The sequence below is a fragment of the Molossus molossus genome, unplaced genomic scaffold (assembly GCF_014108415.1).
Source record: "Molossus molossus isolate mMolMol1 unplaced genomic scaffold, mMolMol1.p scaffold_m16_p_7, whole genome shotgun sequence".
NCBI lineage: Eukaryota > Metazoa > Chordata > Mammalia > Chiroptera > Molossidae > Molossus > Molossus molossus.
Window position 1 is genome coordinate 67,198,035 of NW_023425401.1, and position 10,722 is coordinate 67,208,756.

The 10,722-nt window shown below is 35.9% G+C and overlaps 1 pseudogene; it reads right to left on the reverse strand.

Moving 5' to 3' along the window:
• Nucleotides 1-3,454: 3,454 nt before the first annotated feature.
• LOC118619645 lies at nucleotides 3,455-4,175 on the reverse strand (annotated as a pseudogene).
• Between the last annotated feature and the right edge of the window lie 6,547 nt (nucleotides 4,176-10,722).

Consider the following 10,722-nt stretch of genomic DNA (forward strand, 5'->3'; position numbering starts at 1 on the left):
GTTTTATCAATCTTGTTTATATTTTCAAAGAACCAGAGCTTGGTTTCATTGATCCTTTGTATACATATTTCTTTAGATTCTATTTTACTTTCAATCTGATCTCAATTATTTTTCTTTCTTCTACTCACTTTGGGTTTTGCTTGTTGTTCCTTTTCTAGTTCTTTAGGTGAAAGGTAAGAGCTTTCTTATTTCTTAAGGTAGGCCTGTATTGTTATGAATTTCCATCTTAGAACTGCTTTCACTGTGTCTCATAAATTTAGGGTTGTTGTGGTTTAATTTTTATTTGTCTAAAGCTATACTTCAGTTTCTTCCTTGATCTCATTGTTTACTTATTCATTGTTTACTAACATATTATTTAACCTCCATGTTTGTGTGTGTGTTAGTTTTCTTTTTTGTAATTGATTTCTACTTGCATACCCTTGTGATCAAAGAAGATACTTGATATAAATGTAATATTCTTACATTTATTGAGGCTTGTTTCATGGCCTAACATGTGGTCTATCCTGGAAAATGTTCCATGTGCATTGGAAATAAACTTATATCCTGCAGTTTTAATGTGTGATACTCTGATATTTTCAATTAAACACATCTGAACTAATGTGCTATTTAAGGCCACTGTTTGTTGATTTTTTGGTCTAGAAAATCTATTCATTGATGTCAATGACATATTAAAGGTCTCTACTATAACTGAATTAGTGTTAATATCTCCTTTTATGTCCATCAATATTTACTTCATATATTTAGGCACTACCATGTTGAGTACATAAATGTTTACAAGGGTTATATATTCTTGTTGGATTGATCCCTTTATCATTATGTACTGACCTTCTTTGTCTCTTGTTATAGTTTTTGTTTTAAAGTCTATTTTGTCTGATATAATTATTGCTACTTGACTTTTGTTTTCATTTCCATTTACATAAATTATCTTTTTTGTTTTGTTTTTTAAGAATTTAATATGTGCCCAGCTGGTATGACTCAGTGGTTGAGTGTCACCCATGCACCAAGAGGTCACTGGTTTGATTCCTGGTCAGAGCACATGCCCAGGTTGTGGGCCTAGTCTCCAGTGGGGGGCATGCAGGAGGCGGCCAATTGATGTTCTCTCTCATTGATGTTTCTATCTGTCTCTCTCCCTCTCCCCTCTTCTCTCTCTCTAAAATCAATAAAGAAAAAAAAAAAAAACTCAAAAAGAATTTAATATGTAAACAAATACAGAAAAATAAGCATTATAGCAACAAAACAGTATTGCTTGTTAGATTGAAATTTTAAAGGCACTTCACCAATACATACATATATATATATATATATATATATATATATATATATATATATATGACTCTATCTCTGCATTAAAGTTTAACTTCCCATAGGATAATTTCACAGTCTCTGAGATTTTAAGCCACAAAAGCAAGATTCACAAACCTGCAAACACCCTGCTTGTTCTTGCAATTTGTCTACATTAAACGTGCAAAGAGATTTCTCCAAAGGGGGAAGACAATAAAGTTGGTGGTGGTGGTGGTGGTGGTGTGTGTGTGTGTGTGTGTGTGTGTGTGTGTGTGTGGCTGGGGCTTCCCAAAGCAAATCCCTGCCCAAAGGGCTGTTTTACCATCAACAGAACTCAAATGTTGGATACAGATTAAAAGCTAGGGGGAAAAATACCTGTATCTTTGATGTATTTGCCCTATTCAAGAAGTTATCATCAGATTTACAACAAAGCAAGTAAACAGAAGCACAGAGAAAAGGCTTTATAAATTAAATGATATTAGTTTAAGGTACTAAGGAGGTGAGAGAATAAAAACCTATGTTAATTATCAATCTTAAATGACTACTTGCCCATTACAGCTAAAACTTTAAGTGAGGTTTCTGCAGTATAATAGACTGTTGCTTTAAAGTAGACTTATTCGTGTTTTCCATTTAGAATCTTTAAATTTTTTATAAGCTCTTTTAAAGAAGAAATAATTCACATAAGATTAACATAAGCACTGAACTAATAATGGTCCTCTCACCCATTTTGAATTATCTGAGACAGTATTACAATTGAAAGTGATCTTTTTCCTGAGAAAGTCATTTTATAAAATGGCACAAGACAATATAAAGTTTTCCTACATGAATACAAGATGGGAAAATCATATTATAATATACCTTGTGAGGAAATTATGTTTGTTTCCCAAACAGTGTTTTCAATCACTTTATAAGCTACAATATTTTACAGGGCCAGACAATTTAAATGAAGAAGTGATTATTTCTGGATGCTAAGAGAATGACTACATACAGTACAATTTGGTTGGTCTTTAAGCATTCATTATAGGAAATGGCTTACAGAAAATCAAGCTCAATTTCAAGTTTAAGTTTAATAGTAAAGGTAGGTTAGAGGGTGTTATCTTGCTACAAAGAAAAAATTTTTTTTTGGTAGATATTCATAAATTATTTTAAAAATACGTAATATAAATTTCCTTCAAAATTTTTGGCATTAGTGAATCTTTACAGGCTAAGGTTTTTAGGCGTTCCTACTGCCCCCATATAAAACTTTAGGGAAGCTAGTTTTTATTAAAATGAAAAAAGATTAATCTCAATTTCAAAGTGATCTGAGTTTTATTCTGCACTGTTATATAAACCAATTAGAAAGCTATGAGTTCTTTGAATTATAACAGAGGCCATTATACCTCACAGATTTCACATGTACTCTTTACTGAGATTTATATGACTAGAACCTATCCCACACTTTTGTAAAGTAGAAATTTAAATATCTCAGTCTAATTTTTCATAAGTCCAATTATGCAAAATATCAAACTTAGTACAGTAAGATGATTAATTCACACATTGTGTGGTATGAAGTTAGCCCCCAATTCAAGTATTTTTAATATTCATCCCAAGTCTTTGTACTGGCTAAGATGTAAGTTGTAAAATTCATATAGCTCCAACTGGCATTTTTCCCTGTATATATTTTTTATCACAAACTTCTAATCTCATATGTAATTGTAAGAACTCAGGTAGATTTATGTAGTCATAATATAGTAGCATAAAACACACTATGTAAAAGTGAAATTATTTTCAAGTTTCTTTGTTTCTAAAGTGCTCCATATATAGTATTAAATCAACTGTCAGGTTGTAGAAATCCATTATGATGACAACTAATAGTTTTTGAAATGTTCAGCAAGCAGTTAAACAAGGATAATTTGTTCAAGTATTAATATAACATTAAAAAATGCAAAAACTCTTTAGCCACATTATAATTCAAATAATACCAAAAATAAAGTTTTCACTTGAATATGGAAAATGTGTTCAGAAGGAATGTCAGTGTGGCAGAGACTAACTGGTAAAGTAACTAGTATGTAACTCAAAGTGGTTCTGAATATTTTGGTAACAAATGTTGTCCAACAAAAAAGGAACAAAAATAAAATACTCATGCTTTACCAGAAACGAGAAAACAAGTCTGTCTAAATGTTCATAAGCTATATCATAAAAGTTTTTTGTTTTTGGAAATTTCATAGCTAAAGGTTGCTTCATCGATGTTGTTATCACTATCTGCAACAGGATCATCTCTATCTTCAAAGTATGAATCCATGGACTCATAATCCTCTTCCTGCTCTTCTTCAACATATTCCTCTTGTTCTGCAGCATCATCTTCCTCATCATCTTTGCCTTCTCTACTTTTCTCTTATCTCCTTTATTTCTCTTCATTTTCCTCATTTGATTTTTCACCATCGCCTCTCTTTTCCAATTCCTCAAATTTTTTCAATACATCTGCGTTATTGGTGAGTGAAATGTCTTAGCCAGAATTGTTCACCATTTTAGATTTTGGACCTGCATTTTTGTATTTTTTCCTTGGCATCATCTCTCTTAGGTGTCTTCTCCTTTCTGGTATCCACTCTTTTTTGTACACCTTTATATATAGTTTACCATGTGTTTCACTATCTTCTTTTTCTTCAGGTGTTTATACAAAATAAGGCATTCTATTCACAATTTCTATCAACTTCTCTTTCAAGGCCAGCATATAATCTTCACCCTCTCCTGTATTCTGTGGCACTGTTTTATGATCTGTATCAGGAAATAATGGGGGTGGTTTCAACACTACATTGGTTCATCTTGTTTGTTTCTGCACTTTCACTTCTGCTAAATGCAATTGCCTCAATATTGAAAGTATAATCAGCATATCCTGTACCTTTATTCCCAGCCATTTGAACTAGGTATACCAGGAAAGTGGGCAAATTCTGCTCACTAAGAATAGAGGCTTGGGCAAAATTGTAAAACCGAAGTGCTGGATGGCAAAGATCCAATGCTAAAAAGAGGTACCTGCGCTCTGCTGCTGATTCCATCTCAGGAAAAGAGCTTGAATTACATATCTTTATTTATTCTTTTACTTTCAGTCTGTGTGTATAGTTCGTAGGTTTCTTGCAGACAGCATATTTATAGGTCTTGTTTTCTTATACATTTGTCTTTTTTAAAATTAATTAATTTAATTTTGTTACAGATGTTTCCCCTTTTTCCCCCTGCTGATTCCCTCCTCTCCCTCCCTCCCCGCCCTGTCCCCAGCTTTGTTGTCCATGTCCATTGTTCATGCATACGTGCATATAGGTTCTGTGGTTTATCTCTCCCCCACTACCCCTTTTTCTGAGGATTGTCAGTCTGTACCCCACTTTCACATCTCGGAGACTAACCCATTCCTCAGACTGTTATGTTCATTATATTCAATGAATAAGTAAGATCATATGATACTTGTCTTTTTCTGTTTGGCTTGTTTCACTTAGGATAATACTTTGTAGGACCCTCCATGTCGTCTCAAAGGATAAGAGATCTTTTTTTCTTACAGCTGCATAGTACTCTATTGTGTATATGTACCACACTTTTTTAGCCATTTGTCTATTGATGGACATTTGAGCTGTTTCCAGATCTTAGCTATTGTAAATAGAACATGGGGGTACATATATTCTTTCTGATTGGTATTTCAGGCTTCTTGAGGTATATTAGTAGAAGTGGGATCACTGGGTCAAATGGAAGTTCAACTTTTACGTCTTTGAGGTAACACCATATTGTTTCCATAGTGGCTTCACCAGTCTGCATTCCCAACAGCAGTGTACTAGAGTCCCATTTTCTCCACACCCTCGCCAACACTTGTCGTTTGATGATTTGTTGATGGCAGCCATTCTGTCAGGTGTGAGGTGATACCTCATTGTTGTTTTAATTTGCATCTCTCTGATGATTAGTGATGTTGAGCATTTTTTTATACATCCCTTAGTCATTTGTATGTCCTGTTTGGAGAAGTGTCTATTTAGTTCCTCTGCCCATTTTTTAATTGGGTTCTTTGTCTTCCTTTTGTTGAGTTGTATGAACACTCTGTATATATTGGAAACTAACCACTTATCTGATGTATCATTGGCAATGATGCTCTCCCATAGAGTGGTTTGCTTTTCTATTTTGGTGGTTGTTTCTTTTGCTGTGCAGAAGCTTTTTAGTTTGATGTAGTCCCATGTGTTCATTTATTCCTTTGACCTGTTGCCTTAGGTGATGTATCAGTGAAAATTCTGCTGCGGAGAGTGAAAAATGGCGGCGGAGTGAATGGAAGTTACACAGACTATCTCCCAGGACCAAACTGGATTTACACTGAAAATAAAGGCAAATTGTCAGGAAGGGGCAACTGAAAGGCAGCTTGGAAGACCACATAACCAGGAACACTGACTCAATCCTGGTAGGCTTGCGAGGACGCAAGAGGGGGCCGGGAGTCCACGGTCTGCAGCGGCCTGGACTGGGAACAACAGACTCGGCTGGGACCAGGGGACTCAACTGAAAGCTGTGTCCTCGGCTGGGTCCTGTGACCTCGGCTAGGTGCTACGCCTTCGGCTGGTGCCGCAGCCTCGGCCGCCATGGCTGGGAGCAGCCCCCTCAGGTTAAAAGTCAAAGGGGGCTCCATGACGCAATCTGGACAGAGGCTAAATTGACAGCAGCCACTCAACTTGGGCTCCGGCAGAAGGAAGGTAGACTGGACTGGAACTGTGTGGGGACACTTGGGATTTGGAGGGTGCTCAGAGCTTTTGCTGAGTGCAGCCACTCAGGACTGTGGTCATCTTAGTCCTTCCCAGGGCTCTGGGGAGAAGTGGTGGTCCCTCCCTCAGAGATTAAACCCCACCTGGTGGCCATTGAAATTCTAATTGAGGCCCATTAACAACCAGCATCTGCCCCACCGTCGGAAAATCCACTTACACTGAGCACCTGAGGGAGTTTTTCAGTCAACTCAGAAACCAAGATTCTCCAGGTGACCTCTACTAGTAGCCTCCAGGCAAAAAAAAACTAGAGGATATTCCCTGGGCTAGCAACTCGAACCAGGAAAGTTAAGACTTGACAGTGGTGTTTAAAGTGGGTCCTTCCTGCCTCATCGAAACCCAGGAGAGGGAGCCACAAACAGCAGAACACCAACACCCACAGGGAAAATTTCGCAGACTCCAAAGCCCACTGTGATAGCCAAAATGGTAAAAAACAGAAACAAAAGCCAAATGAAAGAACAAGAGACCTCTACCGAACATGAGATAAATGAGGTGCAGTTGTGAAAGTTAACAGAACTAGACTTTAGAGCCATGTTCTTGAGGAAGCACAACAGCATGTGGAAGGACATAGAGATGCTTAAAATAAGCCAATTGGAAATTAAAAATCACCAGGAAGAGATAAAAAAAATGACATATCAGAAATGAAAAACACATTGGAATGTCTAAAAAGCAGAGTAGAGGAAGCTGAGGACCAGATAAGTGAATTAGAAGACAGGGTAGAAAAATCAAACAATCAGAAAAACAAAAGGAAAAAACAATTAAAAAAACAGGAAGCCAGCTTAAGAGAACTGTGGGACAACTGGAAATGTAATAATATTCGCATCATAGGAGTCCCAGAAGAAGAAGAAAATGACCAAGCGTTAGAGAATATATTCAAACAAATAGTGACAGAAAATTTTCCTAATCTGGTGAAGGAAGAAGCAGCAAGAGATAAGCAACAGGTTACCTACAAAGGAAACCCCATAAGCCTCTCAGCTGACTTCTCACAGGAAACATGACAGGCCAGAAGGGAATGTCATGAAGTAATCAAGGTCATAGAAAACAAGGTTCTGAATCCAAGACTACTCTACCAAGCAAGGCTATCATTCAAAATAGAAGATCAAATAAAGAGCTTCACAGAAAAAAAAAAAAAAAAAAAAAAAAAGGGCTAAGGGAATATATTAGCACAAAACCAGCACTGCAAGAAATATTAAAAGGACTGCTGTAATTAGCAGGAGAAATTGGAAGAAAAATAGAACCACACTAAACAAAAATGACAATAAATAAGTACATATCAATAATCACCTTAAATGTAAATGGATTGAATGCTCCAATAAAAAGACACAGAGTAACTGATTGGATAAGAAAGCATGACTCATCTATATGTTGTTTACAAGACACCCACCTCACAACAAAAGACTCACATAGATTGAAAGTGAAGGGATGGAAAAAAAATCTTCCAAGAAAACGGAAAGGAAAAAAACGCTGGGGTAGCAATACTCATATCTGATAAAAAAAGATTTCAAAATGAAGTCCATAACAAGAGACAAAGAAGGCCACTACATAATATTGAAAAAATCTATCCAACAGGAAGATATAAACTTGATAAACATATATGCACCCTATATAGGAGCACCAAAATATATTAAAAATCTTCTGGAGGACTTCAAAAGAGAAAACGATAGCAATACAATCATAGCAGGGGACTTCAACACCCCGCTGACATCACTGGATAGATCCTCTAGACAAAAAAATTAGCAAGAAAACAGAGATTCTAAATGAAGCACTAGACAAATTGGATTTAATTGATATCTATAGAGAAATACACCCCAAGACTACAGAATTCACATTCTTCTCAAGTGCACATGGGACATTCTCAAAGATAGACCACATGTTAGGGCACAAACTAAGTGTCTACAAGTTCAAGAAGACTGAAATCATATCAAGCATCTTCATAGATCACAATGGCATGAAACTACAAATCAATTGCAACAAGAACATACAAAGACATATGAACACATGGAAGCTAAATAGCATGTTATTAAACAATGAATGGGTCACTGAGGATATCAGAAAATAAATCAAAACCTTCCTGGAAACCAGTGAAATGAAAACACAACAACACAAAATCTATGGGATGAAGCGAAAGCATTTTTGAGAGGGAAGTTCAGAGCACCACGGGCCTACCTCAAAGAAACAAGAAAAATCTCTAATAAACTATCTAACCTCAAAACTTAAAGAACTAGAGAGCGAACAAAAACAAAACCCCAGAGCATGTAGAAAGAAGGAAATAGTAAAGATCAGAAGGAAATAGTAAAAATAAATGACATAGAGACCAAAAAAAAAAAAAAAAAAACAATTCAAAAGATCAATGAAATAAAGAGCTGGCTTTTTAAAAAGATAAACAAGATTGATGGACCCTTTGCTAGACTCACCGAGAAACAAAGAGAGAGAACCCAAATACACAAAATCAGTAATGAAAGAGGGGAAGTAACAACAGACACCACAGAAATACAAAAGATTGTTAACAACTACTATGAACAATTATATGGCAACAAACTCGACAATCTAAGCAAAATGGACAAATTTCTAGAAACACATAGTCTCCCAAAACTGGACCAGGAAGAGATAGAAAACTTGAACAAACCAATAGCAACAGAAGAAATTGAAGATGTAATTAAGACTCTCCCAGCAAACAAAATTCCAGGCCCAGATGGCTTCATGGGGGACTTTTACCGAATATTCAAAAAGAACTAACACCCATTCTCCTCAAACCATTTCAAAAAATTCAAGAGGAAGGAAGACTTCCAAACTCATTTTATGAAGCCAGCATAATTCTAATTCCAAAACCAGAAAAAGACCCTACAAGAAAGAAAACTACAAGCCAATATCCCTGATGAACATAGATGCCAACATCCTGAACAAAATACTAACAAATCGAATCCAGCAATACACCAAAAATATTATCCACCCTTACCAAGTGGGATTCATCCCAGGGATGCAAGGCTGGTACAATATTTTAAAATCAATTAATGTGATACACCACATAAATAAAATGAAGAATAAAAACCACATGATCATATCAATAGATGCCGAAAAAGCCTTCGACAAAATCCAGCATCCATTTCTGATAAAAACGCTCAGCATTGTGGGAGTAGAGGGATCATATCTCGACATATTAAAGGCCATGTATAAAAAACCTACAGCCAACATCATACTCAATGGGCAAAAATTAAACCATTTCCCTTAAGAACAGGAACAAGGCAAGGGTGCCCAGTTTTGCCACTCTTATTTAACATATTACTGAGAGTCTTAGCCTAACAATCAGACATGAAGAAAAAATAAAAGGGATCCAAATTGGAAAGGAGGAAGTGAAACTGTCATTATTTGCAGATGACATGATACTATATGTAGAAAATCCCAAAGACGCCATCAAAAATCTACTAGACTTAATAAATGAATTTGGAAAAGTAGCAGCATACAAAATTAATGTCAAGAAATCGATGGCATTCGTATACACTAATGATGAAATCACAGAAAGAGAAACTAAGAAAACAATCCCATTTACCTTTGCGACAAAAAAATTAAGATACCTAGGAATAAACTTAACCAAAGAAATAAAGAAGCTATTCACAGAAAACTACAGGTCATTGAAAAAAGAAATACAGGAAGATATAAAAAAGTGGAAGCACATCCCCGGTTCATAGATTGGAATAATTAATATCATTAAAATGTCCATATTACCCAAAGGAATCTATAGATTCAATGCAATCCCCATCAAAATACTAACAGCATACTTCACAGAATTAGAACAAGTACTTCAAAAGTTCATATGGAACCAAAAAAGACCTTGAATAGCCACAGCAATCTTGAAAAGGAAGAACAAAGTTGTAGGAATACATTACCAAATTTAAGGTTATACTACAAAGCCACTGTAATCAAAACAACCCGGTACTGGCACAAGAACAGGCATATAGACCAGTGGAACAGAACAGAGAACCCTGAAATGGACCCAAGGCAATATGCTCAATTAATATTTGACAAAGGTGGCAAGAGCATACAGTGGAGTAAGGACAGCCTCTTTAGTAAATGGTGTTGGGAAAATTGGACAGGTACATGCAGAAAAATGAAACTAGATCATCAACTTACAACCTACACAAGAATACACTCAAAATGGATAAAAGACTTCAATGTGACTCATGAATCCATAAAAATCCTAGAAGAAAAAGTAGGCAACAAAATTTCAGACATCGTAAGCCACAGAATTTTCACTTATACATCACCTAAGGCAATAGAAACAAAGGAGAAAATGAACACATGGAACTACATCAATCTCAAAAGCTTCTGCACAGCAAAAGATACAGTCATCAAAACAGAAAGGCTACCCACTGTATGAGAGAGCATGATTTCCAATGATATATCTGATAAGGGGTTAATTTTCAATATATAGAGATGCTCATACAACTCTACAAAAGGAAGACAAAGAACCCAATTAAAAAATGGGCAGAGGAACTAAATAGACACCTCTCCAAGCAGGACATACAAATGGCTAAAAGACATATGAAGAAATGCTCATCCTCACTAATCTTCAGAGAGATGCAAATTAAAAGAACAATGAGGAATCACTTCACACCTGTCAGAATGGCCACCATCAATAAATCATTAAACAACAAGTGTTGGCGAGGGTGTGGAGAAAATGAGACTCTAG